Raw genomic sequence first — 15,908 nt, 5'->3', positions numbered from 1 at the left:
ATGGCTTGTGTCAGGCGCACCTTAGTCCTCAAGGAGATATCCTTGCTCCTCAGCACTTGAAACAGTTCCTTCGCAGTTGACTTTCCCAATGCTACACGTTGTATAATGTCCTGACTGCTGCTTCCATTGACATCAATTGTAGAACCAAGCAATATGAATTCTTTAACAACCTCAATCTTTTCTGCATTTATGGTGATGCTGCTTATCGATCCAGTTGTGAGGATTTTTGTTTTCTCTATATTGAGACATAATCTATATTACAATCTCTATTCTTCAATCTTCACCAGTAAGTGCCTCAAGTCACCTTCACTTTCAGCAAGCAAGGTTGTATCGCCTGCATATCTCAGCTTGTTAACGATTGTTCCTCCAATCCTGATGCCAAGTTTTTCTTCATATAGTCCAGCTTCTCGGATTATTTGCTCAGCATAAAGATTGAATAAGTATGGGGAAAGGATACAACCCTGATGCAGTCTCTTCTTGATTTTAAACCATATAGTGTCCCCTTCTTTTGTTAGAACGACAGCCTCCTGGTCAATGTACATGTTCCGCATGAGTACAATCAAGTGTTCGGAAATTCCCATTCTTTTCATTGTTATCCATAATTTGTCATGATCCACATAATCAAATGCCTTTGCATAGTCAATAAAACACAAGTAACATCTTTCTGGTATTCTTTGCCTTGAGCCAAGATCCATCTGACAGCAACTATGATATCCCTTTTTCCACATTCTCTTCTGAATCTAACTTGCACCCCTGGAAGTTGTCTGTCAGTATCCTGCTGCAACTGTTTTTGAATTATCTTCAGTAAGATCTTACATGCGTGTGATAATAATGATATTGTTCTATAATTTCCACATTCTGTGGGATCACCTTTCTTTGGAATGGGTACAAATATGGATCTCTTCTAGTCAGTTGGCCAAGTAGCTGTCTTCCAAATCTTTTGGCATAACTGAGTTCCTCCAGTGTAGCATCCATTTGTTGAAATATCTTAATGGGTATTCTGTCCATCCCTGAAGCCTTGTTCTTCGCTAATTCCTTCATTGCAGTTTTTGACTTCCTCCCTCAATACCATTGGTTCTAGATCATGTGGCACCTCCTGAAATGTATGAAGATTGATAAGTTCTTTTTGGTACAGTGACTGTGTATTCATTTCATCTTCTTTTGATGTTTCCTGCAACATTCAATATTTTGCCAATGGAATCTTTCAATATTGCAACTTGAGGCTTAATTTTTTCCTCAATTCTTTCAGCTTAAGAAATGCCAAGCATGTTCTTCCCTTCTGGTATTCTAACTCCAGGTCTTTGCAAATTTCATTATAGTAATTGGCTTTGTCTTTTTGAGCTGCTCTTTGAAATCCTCTGTTCAGCTCTTTTATCTTGTCATTTCTTCCATTTGCTTTAGCTACTCTCTGCTCAAGTGCAAGTTTCAGAGTCTCTGCTATCATTCATTTTGGTCTTCTTTTCTTGGCTTTTTAGTGACCTCTTGCTTTCTTCATAGATGATGTTCTTGATATCATCCCATAATTCTGTTTTTTGGTCATTGGTGTTCAATACGTCAACTCTTTTCTTTAGATGATCTCTAAATTCAGGAGGGATATATTCAAGATCATATTTTGGCTCTCTTGGACTTGGTTTAATTGTCTTTAATTTCAAGTTGAACTTGCATATGAGTAATTGATGGTCTGTTCCACAATCAGCTCCTGGCCTGGTTTTGGCTGAAGATATTGAGCTTTTCCAGTGCCTCTTGCCACAGATGTAGCCAATCTGATTCCTGTGTGTTCCATCTGGTGAGGTCCACGTGTACAGCTGCCGTTTGTATTCTTAAAAAAAAAGTGTTTGCAATGAACAAGTTGTTGGTCTTGCAAAATTCTACCATGAGAGTTCCAGCATTATTTCTGTCACCAAGGTCAAATTTTCCAACTACTGGTGATTCTTCTTTGTTTCCAACTTTTACATTCCAATCAACAGTGGTAATTTACACATCTTGATTGCATGTTCAGGCAATTTCAGACTGCAGGAGTTGATAAAAATCTTCAATTTCCTCATCTTTGGCTTTGGTAGTTCGTGCATAAATTTGAATAATAGTAGTATTAATGGGTCTTCCTTGTAGGTGTTTGGATATTATCCTATCACTGACAGCATTGTACTTCAGGACAGATTTTGAAACATACTTTGTGCTGATGAATGCCACTCCATTCCTCTTCAAACTGTCATTCCTGGCATAGTAGATCATATGGTTGTCTGATTCACAATGGCCAAAACTAGTCCATTTCAGCTCACTAATGCCTAGGATATCGATCTTGATGCATTCCATTTCATTTTTGACAACTTCCAATTTTTCTAGATTCATACTTCATACATTCCATGTTCTAATAATTAATGGATGTCTGCAGCTGTTTCTCCTCAATTTGAGTGGTGCCACGTCAGCAAATGGAAGTCTTAAAAGCTTTACCTTATCCCTATGTGTAAGGCTGGTTTTATTCTGATGATGCAGCTCTTTCCCAGTCCTATTTTGAGAGCCTTGTAACCTAAGTGACTAATCCTCCTCCTCTGTATTGGACAATATTTTAGCACTATTCATAAAGTTGCACAGTAATGTATCAGACAGTGTTTCTTTGCTATTCATATTGTTTTCCCTGGCCAATTCTTTGAGAATGGATGGACTTTTCCTTCTTCCTACTTTGTCTAAGTCTGCAAGCTGGGCTGATACTTGTGTGCCATGTGCATCCCACTGGTTTGAAACACCAGTGGCACAGCCACAAGACTCACAGCAACACGTCACCATAGTAGGAGAAACCGACAGACAAGTTTGTCTCCCTTAGCTGTTGGAAACTTCTCCAACCACCCTTACCTGGATCCTTGTGGCTGACTCTTCACTCTGTCCTGGTCCCCAGGCCTTTTCCTCTCCTTTCTCCCACTTTCCTGCCTTACTGCTTGTGGGGAGTGGTGGGTTCCCTCTCCTCACCTGGATTCCTGCAGCTGACTCATCACTTAATATGTCTTAAAATGTAAATTTATTAAGACACATCGAAAGGTACAGGAAACACAACAGTTATATCTTTAAAAATAAAAATAAATTACCTTATAGACATATTATGATGGATTTGTAGAATATAAAAGACAGAGAGATTATCTTAAAAAGCAGAAAGACAAGAAAGAGAAACTTGGAAAAAAGTACAGAAAACTTCTTAAGATAAAAACAGAAATCTGAAGACAGCAAGCAATTTCTTCAATATGCTAAAAGAAAATAGCTTTAAATCGAGAATTTTCTTTTAAGAATATTCCTTTTAAGAAGGAAGATTTTTGGTGTTTTTAGTTACTAAGGAGTTGATTCTGACTTATGGTGATCCCATGTGTTAAGAGTGGTGTTGTTGTGATGTGTCATCAAGTCAGCTCTGACTGATAGCGATCCTATGCACATCCAAAGGAAACACTGCCCAGTTCTTTGCCAGCCTCACAATCCTTGTGGTACCTGAGCCCATCCTTGCAGCCACAGTGCCAATCCATCTCCTTGAGGGCCTTACTCTTTTTCATTTACTCTCACTTTATCCTTCTCCAAGGAAAGATCTCTTCTGACAATTTGATCAAAGTGGATTAGATGAAGTGCAACCATTCTAGCTTCTAAGAACATTCTGGCCTTCCAGGATTTGCATTCTTTTGGTAGTCCATGGTACTTCAGTATTCTTCACCAGCACCACAACTCAAAACCATCTTCTTCAGTCTTCCTTATTCATTATCCAGCTTTCACATGCATATGAGGTGATTAAAAGCACCATGACTTGGGTTGGGCACATCTTAGTCTTCAAAGAGATGTCTTTGCTCTTCAGCACTTTAAAGAGATCTTTTGTAGCAGATTTGGTCAGTGCAATATATCTTCTGAGTTCTTGACTGGTGCTTCCCTTGGTGTTGATTGTGCAGCCATAAAATATTAATTATTTGATAATTTCAATCTTTTCTCCATTTATAGTGATGCTGCTTATTGTGAGGATTTTCATTTTCTTTATGTTGAGGTGGGATCCATGCTGCAGACTGCAGTCTTTAATCTTTATCAGTAAGTACTTCAAGTCATCTTCACTTTCAGCAAGCAGGTTGTGTCATGTGCATATCACAGATTGTTAATGAGTCTTCCTCCAATGCTGATGCCATGCTCTTTGTCATATCTAAACCTTTACTTGACTTTATACAATAACAGACTAGTATTTGTCCTTCTGTGATTGACTTATTTCACTCAGAATAATATCCTCCAAATCTATCCATGTTATGCAGTGTTGTGTAGATTCTACATTATTCTTCAGTGTTTTCATAGTATTCCATTGTGTGTATGTACCAAGTTTGGTTATCCACTCTTCTGTTGGTGGGCACTTAGGTTGTTTTCATCTTTTTTACTATTGTAAATATTGCTGCAAAGGCCATGGTTGTGAGTATATCTGTTATCTGTTCTTGCCCTGACTCTCACTTCTTTAGGATAATGGGGTTGCTGGGTCAAATGATATTTCTAATTCCAACTTTTTAAGGAATTGCCAAACTGCTTTCCACAGTGGTTGTATCATTTGACAGACCTACCAGCAGTATGTGAGAGTCCCAATCTCTCCACATCCTCACTAGCATTTGTTATTTTCTGTCTTGTTAAACTTAACTGTAAGTGCTGGGGCCAGATGATATCTTAATGTAGTTTTGATTTGCATCTGTCTAAGAGATAATGATCATGAACATTTCTTCATGTGTTTGTTGGCCACCTGAATATCCTCTTTAGTAAAGTATCTTCTGCCCGTTTTTGAATTGAATTATCTTTTTGTTGTTGAAGTGTTGGGATTTTCTATAAATTTTAGAGATAATTTCCTTATCAGATATGTCATTCTTGAAAATTTTTTCCCAGTTTGTAGGTTCTCTGTTTACTCTTTTGGAGAAGTCTTTTGAAGCACATACAAATTTAATTTTTAGAAGGTCCCATTCATCTATTTTATCTTTCACTGTTTGTGAATTTCGGGTTATGCTTGACAGTCTATTTATGCCATAAATTAGGGACTGTAGATTTGCCCCTATTTTTTCCTTGAAGAATTTTATAATTTTAGATTTCACAGTTAAGTTACTGATCATTTGGAGTTAGTTTTTGTGTTTGGTGTGAGGTATGGATCTTGTTCCATTTTTCTGCAAATGGATATCCAGTTTTCCCAGCATCATTTGTTAATGAGACAATCTCTTCCCCATTTAATGGGTTTCAGCCCTTTTTCAAAGATCAGCTGACCATAGGTCAATGAATCTATTTCTGAGTTCTCAGTTCTGTTCCACTGGTCTATGTGTTTGTCCTTGTATCAATATCAGGCTCTTTTGACTACTGTGGCTGTAGACTAGGTTTTGAAATCTGGGAGAGTGAGACCTCCTACTTTGTTCTTCTTCAGTAGTGTTTTGCTTATCAGATGTCTCTTTCCTTTCCATATAAAATTAGAGATTGGTTTTTCCATATCCTTAAAGAATGTTGATGGGATCTGGATTGGGATTGCATTGAATGTACATATTGCTTTGGTTAGTATTGACATTTTCACACTGTTCATACTTCCTGTTCACAAGGATGGAATGTTCTTCCATTTATGTAGATCTCTTATAATTTCTTGAATTAGTGGTTTGTAGTTTTCCTTGTACAGGTCTTTTGTGTCTGAGGTAAGATTCATTCCTAAGTATTTTGTTTTTTTGGTAGCTATTGTAAATGGTTGATTTCCTTATTTCTTTTTCAGCAATCTCTGCTGATGTAGAGAAATCCAACTGATTTTTATATGTTGATCTTGTATCCTGCCACTATGCTAAATCTTTCAATTAGTTCCAGTAGTTTTTCACTGAATTTCTTGGGTTTTCTATGTATAGTCATATCATCAGCAAATAAGGATAGTTCAACTTCTTTCTTACCAATTTGGACTCCTTTGATTTCCCTTTCTTACCTTATTGCCCTGACTAGGATTTCCAATACATTATTAAATAGAAGTGGTGATAGAGGGCAACCTTGTCTGGTTCCTGTTCACACAGGGAACATTTTCAGTCTCTCTCCATTGGGAATGATTTTGGCTGTTCATTTTGCATATATGTCATTTATTATGTTGAGGAATGTCTCTTCTATTACTATTTTGCTGAGAGTTTTTATTAGGAATGGGTGTTGGATTTTATCAAATGCTTTTTATTCATTGATTGATATGATTTTGTGGTCCTTTGCCTTTGTTTTATTTATATGATGGATGATGTCAAATGTTTTTCTAATGTTGAACCATTCTTGCATACCTGGTATGAGCCCCACTTGGCCATAATGTATTATTACTATTTGATATGCTGTTGGAATCTACTGGCTAGGATTTTGTTGAAGATTTTTGAATCTATATTCATGAGGGATATTGGTTGGTAGTTTTCATTTTTAGTGATGTCTTTGCCTGGTTTTGGTGTCAAGGTTATGCTTGGTTCATAAAGTGAACTTGGGAGTATTTCATTCTTTTCTGTGGTCTGGAATAATTTGAGTAGGATTGGTGTCAGTTCTCTGAACATTTGGTAGAAATCTCCAGTAAAACCATTTGGGCCAGGACTATTTTTCATTGTTTGTAATTTTTTTTTTTAATGACCTGTTTAATTTCCTTTTTTGTTGTTGGTCTGTTTAACTTTTCTACCTGAGTCTGTATTAGTTTAGGTAAGTAGTATGTTTCTAGAAATCTGTCCATTTCTTGTAGATTTTCAAAATTGTTGGAATACATTTCTTCATAGTTTCACTTGCCAGTGGTTTGTCAATGTTCTTAATCTCTTCAAAAAGCCAATTTCTAGTCTTATTGATTTTTTTCTATTGTCTTCCTATTTTCTGCTTCATTTCTTTCTGATCAAATATTTATTTATTTATTATTATTATTATTTTTTTTTTTCCTTCTGGAGACTATAGGCTCTTTTTGTTGCTTTTCTAATTGTTGGAGATGTTTTAGTGAGGATGCTAATTTGGGCTCCTCTTTTTTGATGTGTGCATTTATTGCTATAAATTGGCCTCTGATCACTGCTTTTACTGTTTCTCAAAAATTTTGGTATGTTGTGTTTTCATTCTCCTTTGATTAAAGGGATTTTTTTTCATTTCACTTATTATTTCTTCTATTACGCAGCTTTCTAAGGGAGTGTTATTCAGTTTCCATATGTTTGCTCTTTTTCAGTTGATCTTCCTATTATTGATTTCTAATTGTGTAGCATTGTGATCTGAGAAGATGCTTTTGCAGTATTTCAATGTTTTAAATTTATTGAGGTTACTTTGTCACCTAACATAAGGTCTAAAGCAAAGAATGTTCCATGTGCACTAGAAAAAAACTGTATATTATGCTGTTGTTGGGTGAAGTACACTGTAGATGTTAAATTGGTTCATTGTATTGTTTAGTTCTTCTGGGTCTTTGTTGAGTTTCTTTCCAGTTGTTCTATCTTTATTGAAAGTGGTGTATTAAAATCTCCTAGTATGACTGTGGAGTCATCTATTTGTCTTTTCAATTCTGTTAGTCTTTCTTGTTTATGTATTTTGGGGCTTTTACATTGGGTGCATAAATATTTATTAGGGTTATGTTCTCTTGTTCAATCAATCCTCTAATCATTATGTATGTCCTTCCTTTTCTCTTATGGTAGTTTTTGTCTTTATGTCAATATTATCAAAAATTAATATTGCCACTCCAGCTGTTTTTCTGTTGCCATTTGCTTTATATATCTTTTCCAACCTTTGATTTTTAGTCTTTTTTGTCCTTGTCTCTAATTATGTCTCTTGTAGACAGCATATTGATGGATGATGTTTTCTTATCCAGTTTGTAATTCTCCATCTTTTGAGTGGTGCATTTAATCCATTTATATTCAGTGTAATTATTGATAAGTATGAATTTGTTGTTGGCATTTTGTTATTTTTTTCCATGCTATTGCTGATTTCTTTGTTTCATATAATTTTCTTTGCTGAGCTCATTTTATTGTTATGAATCATGTTATTATTTCCTTCCTTTCTATTGTTTTACTACTTACTAAATGTTTGTGATTGTCTCTCTTTTTTTATTTTGATGTCAAAATTTATCGTTTTGCTTTGAGGTTACCCAGGAACTTATAGTTTTCTTCCCAAGTTGAGAAGAGTCCATTCTATCTTGCAATTGTATTGATTTCCTCACCATTTAGAAGTTCTGTAACTACACTATTTTTTCCTTCTTTTTGGTTTGTAGTTATCCTAATTTGCCAATTGATGTCTCTGATTCCCTGTTCATAATCTTGTAAGCTTATTTTCCTTTGGATACTTCCATAGCTGTGTTGGTTTCTGGGTCATGTCATCATGTGTGTTAATGGTTGGTTGTTGTTTGCTGTTGTTGGTTCTCTGTCCAAAGGACTCCCTATAGCATTTTTTGTAAGGTTGATCTGCTTTTAAAATTTCCCTTAATATCTGCTTATCTGGAAATGTTCTAATTGTGCCACCATATTTGAGGGACAATTTTGCTGGGTGTATAAATCTTGGGAGCTCTGGTAGTGTAGTGTCTAAGGCATTTGACTGCTAACCAGAAAGCTGTTTGTTCAAACTCACCAGGTGCTCCTTAGAAGGAAGATTGGGTGATCTACTTCTGTAGTGATACCACTTTGGAAAACCAAGGAGAGGTTGCTATAAGTTGTATCTGAATTGATGACAGTGAGTAAGTAAGAAATAAATCTTGGTTGGAAATTTTTCTCTTTCAGCGTTTATATATACCATCCTATTGCCTTCTTACCTGCATGGTTTCTGTTGAGAAATCAGAGCTTAGACTTACTGGTTGCTCTTTGTATGTAACTTCATTTTTCCCATCCTGCTGTCAAGATTCTTTCTTTGGCTTTGGCTTTGGTGAGTTTGATGATAATATGTCCTGGTGATTTCCTTTTGAAGTCTATCCCATTTGGAGTTCATTGGACTTCTTGAATGGATATATTCTCGTCTTTCATCATAGCAGGGAAATTCTTGAACAATTTTCTCAGTGGTTTAATTTTTCTCTTCCTGTTCTGGAATTCTAATTACAGGTAGGTTATTTTTCTTAATGGTATCCTACATGAATGTTAGGCTTTTTAAAAAAAAAAAAATCCTTTTTCTGATTGATCTCTTTCCAAAGTATTGTCTTCAATATCACTAATTCTCTCTCCCATCAGATTCTACTCCTTCGCCCATTCAATCTTTTATCTATTTCTGAAAATTTAGTATTAGTCTTCTGGATTTCTATCTGTAGATTCTGTATCATTTATAATTATTCATTTATTTTCTTATTTTGTTCTTGTATTGTCTTCCTAAATTGTTCTAGAGTTTTGTCTGTGTTTTCCTTAATTTTGTCAGTTTTTTCTTTGATCTTCCTCTCAATCTATTGATGGTGCCTAAATATAGTTCTTTTGAATTCTTATCAGGGTGTTCAAATGCTGGTTCTCCCTCAGGAATGTGTTCTGGGTCTATATCCTGGACCGTTGTTTCTACTGCTTTATCTTGGTTATCTATGTGGACTGTGATGGTCTGTTGTCTCTGAGACATTGTGTCATAGTTGTATTTATATTTAATCTGTGTTTGTATGTTGGAGTGATTCACCTAAGATTTTCATTTTCTTTGTTTTCTTTGTATGTATCTAAGTAAGCAGGCTAGTATGCTCCTCTATCCATTACTTGGCAGTACTTATGCACTTAGCTCCTGTATCCTGGTGGGTCTGATAAAGAATGAAAGTAGGTGCACAGATCTCTGTTAGCTGTTTGTGAAGAACAGTTAAGGTGAGTCAGGCTCATATGTCTGTCATGTGTCATTGGCCAGTTGGTGCAGAAGCAAGTTGTGGTCCTCATTCAGTAGGTGGGGCGTTCCTGTCATCAGCGTCTGGTATATCTGTGCTGTCCTTGACAAGTAGAGGCTATTCATAGGTTCCTGGAATCTGAACAAGAATGCTGTCACTTTACATATACAAAATGGCTGCCATCTGTAAACATTCAAAATGACTGTGTCCTTTGGACAGCCGAGTCCACAGCTCAGTTTGTCTCCTTCTTTGGTGTGTCCTTTTTAAATCATTTGCACCAGTGCAGTCATCTGTGCAACACTTTACAAGCAGGGCCAATTTTCAGGTTAATTCTCAAGTCCTAGCACACTTGGAAATAATCAAACTGTATGGGCCATCTCTGTATTCACTGTTTTCCTTCAGGTTCTTCTACTAGTTGATGTTTAAAACTTCTGTATCATTCCTTTCAAAGCTCAGGGCTCCAACATTATTGTCTGTATCACTGTCAATTGGTTTCTCTTTGTTGAATAGGGTCTGTGTAGCCTGTCTGCCTATTTTTCCATCTCACTGGAAGTCCTTGGCTACAATCTTAATGGAAGCAGATTGTCAGGCCTACCTTCTGTAGTCTCGCTGGTTTTGTTAAAACCAGAACTTGTAGGTTAGTACTAGAGTGAAAATTGTTTGCATCACTCAGGAAGCTTAAGTCCAACAAAGTCTTCACTGTAAACAGATACTCAAAAAAGGAAACCATACATCATAGTCCAAATAGAAGAAAATAGCCTAAAAAGGAAGTCTTGGATGTAAAAAGAATGATGAGCAAAATAATTTGAAATAAGAATGTAGAATAAATGAATATTATATACATAAATTAGTAAAATAATGGTCATTGATGAGTTTAAAGAAAAAGGATAAAGTTAAAATACTGTATACAAACAATTATAAAAGTTAGACAGGATCAGAATTAAAGTGCTCTAAGTTTTTTGTTTTGTTTGGAATTTTAGTTAATGTATTTATTTATTTATTTATTTTTAGTTAACAGTTAAGATAATTTGAATAGAATATATATTTTCTAAAAATGAAACTAATAAATAAGAAAATAAAAACAATTAAGAAAGGCAAAAATAAATTATCAGTGATGCAACAAATATGTTTGTTGTCTTCTATCATAATTTTGACTTATAGCAAATTAATTAATAATTAATTATCAATGATAAACTTACTACACCAAGTCCTCACCTATTGAAATTGTAAGGTTCCAAAGACAAGGTCAACATGCAAAAATGGAGGATAACTACATCATTACATAACTATCAAATTATGTTATTACATAACTACCAAATTTCATCATTACATCATTACAGAAGTGCCCAATCACTGAGAATCATGAGCTGTAATCTTTACAGAAGCATATGCCAAGTTTCTCCTCTCAAATAGCCACTGGTGAGTTTTGATCATTGATGCTTCAATTAGCAGCCATTGTACCACCAGAACTCCTTAGAAAGTATATACACTTATTCCTCACTTAGGGACTACCTTGTCATCCAACATTTTGCATTTAAAATAATAGTAAAAAAAAATCTTCCAACAATTTTGTGCACTGACAACATACATCTGGCAGTAATGAACACTAAACTGTGTGGCAGGTGAGAGTAATGAAGTTTGTGATTTTTAAGGTTGTTAACTTCTCTGGGCCATGATTCTCAGTGGTTTGGCACTTCTGTAATGATGTAATGATGAAATTTAATAGTTATGTAATGATGTAGTCATCCTCCAATTTTGCATGTTGACCTTGTCTTTGAAGCCTTACAATTTCAATAGGTGAGGACTTGGTGTAGTAAGTTTAGTTGAGTTAAACTTATCATTGATAATTAATTATTATCATTGACTAATTATAATTGATAATGTTATCATTGTTTGGTAAAAATTAATTAGTTTGGGGGTGTTGTTGTTGCTATTATGTGCCATTGAGTCAGACCTGACTCTTAGCCACCCCTCCTTGGGTTTCTGAGTTGGTATCACTATGGAAGTAGATTCTCCAACCTTCCTTCCAAGGAGTGGCTGGTGGGTTTGAACTGCCAGCTTTCTGGTTAGCAGTTAAATGACTTAGGCAATATACTACCAGAGTTCCTTATTATTGGGTTACGATTTGAAATTCCACATAGATGATGGTTATAAGAGATACTTAATATATCTGATTAAGATTATTTGAATGTAAAAGGATGAAAAAGATGCATCAGTCAAATAACAACCAAAATAAAATTATGCTTGCTATATTAATACCAAATGAAAATTAACTTTTGGAAAAAAATATTTATCAAGAAATTCAAGTTAGATACCACATAATTCAATTTCAAAACCAATGTTTTAATCTTATACCCTATGAAATAACATAGTTTTATCATACTGATAGCAAGAACTGATAAAATTGATAAAGTGAAAAATTATACTGAAAAATACTCAATATTCTCAGTATTTTATTATTTTTAATTTAATAATGTAAAAATGTAGAGCATTTGAACACTTTAATCAGAAGTTTGATTTAATCAATATATATTGAGTGCTACATGCAATTGTCAGATAAAACATATTCATTTCAAAAACAAATGCCCATGGAAGCAGCAGTCAAGAAACCAAACTGATTTCTTCTGGGTTTCAGCGCCAAAAAAAAGAAAAGAAAAGAAACCAAATGGTTTGCTTTGGGCAATTCTGCTGTAAAAGATCTCTTGAAAGTGTTAATAAATAATGATGTCACTTTGAGGACTAATGTAACCTGAATCAACCTTCTCAAATATCTCAAATGACTGCAGAAGTTGGACAATAGATAAAGAAGATCAAAGAGGAATTGATTCATTTGAATTATGGTATTGGTGAAGAATATTGAATATACCAGGGACTGCCAGAAGAACAAAAATCCCTGTCTTGGAAAGAGTATATCCAGAATGCTCCTTAGAAGTGACCATGGTGAGACTTCAACTCACAAACTTTGGATGTGAAATCAGGAGGACCATTCCCTTGAAAGGAAACAGGATTGATAAAGTAGAGGATCAGTGAAACAGAGGAAAACCTTCAACGGCATGCGTTGACACAGTGGCTACAATGGTCTCAAGCATAGCCATGATTGTCATTATGGCACAGGACTGGGCACTGTTTCCTTCTGTTAAACATAGGGTCACTAAGAATCAGAACTGACTCCAAGGTACCTAACAGCAACAATAATAATCTTTAGGGAAGCAGACTTCACATCTTTGTCCCACAGAGTAGCTGATAAGCTCAAACTGTCAACCTTTTGGATAGAGGTTAGAATTTGCAAAACATATTTTGAAAGAACACAATTTATTCCATAGAAATAGGTAAAGATATAATATAGAGAGGATTGATGAAGGTAAAACTAATTTTTTTTAAAAATAAACATGTGCCCAAAACTCTAGCAATGTTTAGAAAATAAAGAGGGATAAAGCACAAATAAAAAATATTAACAATTAAAATGATACTGTAGCTTCTGATATATTAAATATTATAAATATAAGAAAAGTATTTTTTGAATAATTTTTGGCCAATTAGCTTTGAAACAATAGACAAGTTATACAAACTTAGAGAAATATATCTTTCCAGTGCTCATTCAAGCAAAATATAATACATTTAAATCCCACAACAATTAAATAATATTTATTATATTATATACATTATTTTGTCTATGTGCCAGCACTTTCATTATGTATGTGGTTGTATGTTGTATGAATACTGTAGAATTTAAGTGTTATATCACCTTTACTTGGGGTGGGGTGGTAAGTATGGACTTCAAATCTACAGTGACCGAATTTTAAACTCAAAACTCCATTGCTTAACTCTGGCTTTGAATGAGTAGTGTAATAGGTTTTTTTTTTTTTTTTTTTTCCATCTACAATGCTGAAATAGTAGTATATATTTCATGAAGTTTTAATGATTAGATAAATTAAGCTTTTGTTAGTAATGATTTAATAGATTTTATTATTCTGGGCACAAAAATCCATATTTCAGGAATTATTACTGCAAGTGTAAATTTACAGAATCTAATCCCCTAATTCATATCATTCTTTAGAATATCAAGATATTTATCACCACACTGGTATTGATTATGTCACCTTAAAAATTCTTGATTGAAATAAGAAAACTTTCTTTGGCACAAAAGACATCAGACAATGGTGAACATTTTGAAGTCTGGATGGAATAAGTGGGTATGGTTCTTATAAATTCAGAACTGAGACTCAGGACTTTTAGAGTTAAAGAAAACTTTAAAATGTTTAGACTTGCTTTTTCTTTCCCACATTAAATTATGATATGTTAACCTCTGGCTACTTGAATGATATTCTTTGCTGACCTGGTACTCTATTGTCAGCCAAGAATAAAAGACCTTCTGCCCTCCACCATATTAATCTCTGTAGATTGTTCTTTTAAAATCAAGTGATATGATTTAGAATTTCAAATGTATCAAAAATTGAATTTTATCATTTTAAATATGGATTTCATTTAGAAAATTCAATTGTATACATTGTCAAGCAGAATCAATTATTTTCTTCATGACATTGAGAATTTTCAGGAAAAAAATCACAAATTTCCATGATCTATCAGGTTTCCCCATTTTAGTGAAGAAAGATATGAATTTCTTATTAAAATTTGTAAGTTAGAGAATATCATGATCTAGGATATGGTCCATCCAGTTAGATTAAATTGTCCACAATAATCTATTTTAAAATGGAAAAGAAAAAAAGATTTTTTTACATCCCCATTATGTTCTATCAGATGTCAATACGTGATAGATGATTTCTTGTTTTGTGACTGAATTAATGAACACTCGAACAGTATTTGCAAGAAATTATGTGTGTGTATGTGTGTGTTTCTTGAACAATCCTGGATAAACATCTCCACGTACTGTCTGATATTTGTGTGTGTGTGTGTGTGTGTGTGTGTTTCAATTGACACTACTAGCATTTTCCTTCCATCGAAAACATAAGTTCCAATATTAATTTTTGAGCATTTAATTTAAATGTATGCCTTTTTTGGTTTACTTTTCCCAAATTACTTCAATAAAAACATTTTTTAAAGTGTGTCATATAACCTTGTTTGTTTTTATTTTTTGGTAGAATACTGGAATATGTTCTAAGGGCTAGTGAAACAAAGTAGTTTGCGTAATGAATCTATCAATTCAGAGCTATGAAACAATATATTAATAAAAATAGAAGTAATTGAATATGGAAAAGTAGCTTGAGTTCCAAATACATGACCAAACCATTGTAGTGGAAGTTAGAGGAAATGAGGCATTCCTTATGTTTACTGTGCAGAGGATATTCTTCAGATGTTGTTGTGTGCCTTTCAGTGACCTTCTATGACAGGGTCTGACTGTCCCATAGGATTCCCTAGGCCATTATTTTTATAGGATCAGATTGCCGGGTCTTAAACTCCAACCAAAAAACTGAACCAAACTCATTGCATTTGAGTAGATTTCAGCTATTAGTGACTGTGTGGGACCAAATAGATTTGTTCAAAGAGATTCCAAAGCTGTATGCTTTATAGAAGGAGTTACCTTTCTCCCACAAAGTAGTGGCACATTCAAATAGCTGACCTGTTACTTAATCAGCTGAGAGCATAATCAGAACTCCTACTGTGCCATCAGGGCTTGTAAATAAATTTTTATTAAAACTTGTAGAGAACATCTGGGATAATGCCTGACAACAAAACAAAACAAAACAAAAAATGAGGGCAACTGACTTAATACAAGATTAATACATAGAGTTATTGACCAAAATATGAACAAGTTTCATTCCTCAGTCTGCCTTTAAGTCAAATTTGTATGTAAGTTGGAACAGATAAGTTGTGTTCATACCTAATATCAGTTACTCAAATTTTTGTCTTAGTATTTACTGTACTGAGTATATTTCAATGCATACAGACATTAAAGAAACATTTCCAGATACTCTAAACTATCTTGAACATAATAACACAGTAGTAATAATAATAACAAAAATAATAGTGTTTTGATGCACATTGTGAAATAGCATCTATTTATCACAAATCATTTTAGGTAACTTATATTTTAATATAAACTTTATGGGATTAGTTTGTAACTACTGGTTGTACTTAAGTCAGATATTCATAACCTGGGGACTGCTTATAGGTTAAAATATAATAATGTACTTGC

This window comes from Orycteropus afer, unplaced genomic scaffold (genome assembly GCF_000298275.1).
Source record: "Orycteropus afer afer isolate SDZICR_OR568_19922 unplaced genomic scaffold, OryAfe1.0 scaffold00200, whole genome shotgun sequence".
Taxonomy (NCBI): Eukaryota; Metazoa; Chordata; class Mammalia; order Tubulidentata; family Orycteropodidae; genus Orycteropus; species Orycteropus afer.
The sequence above is the reverse complement of the archived record's forward strand: the minus strand, read 5'-3'. Positions refer to the sequence as shown.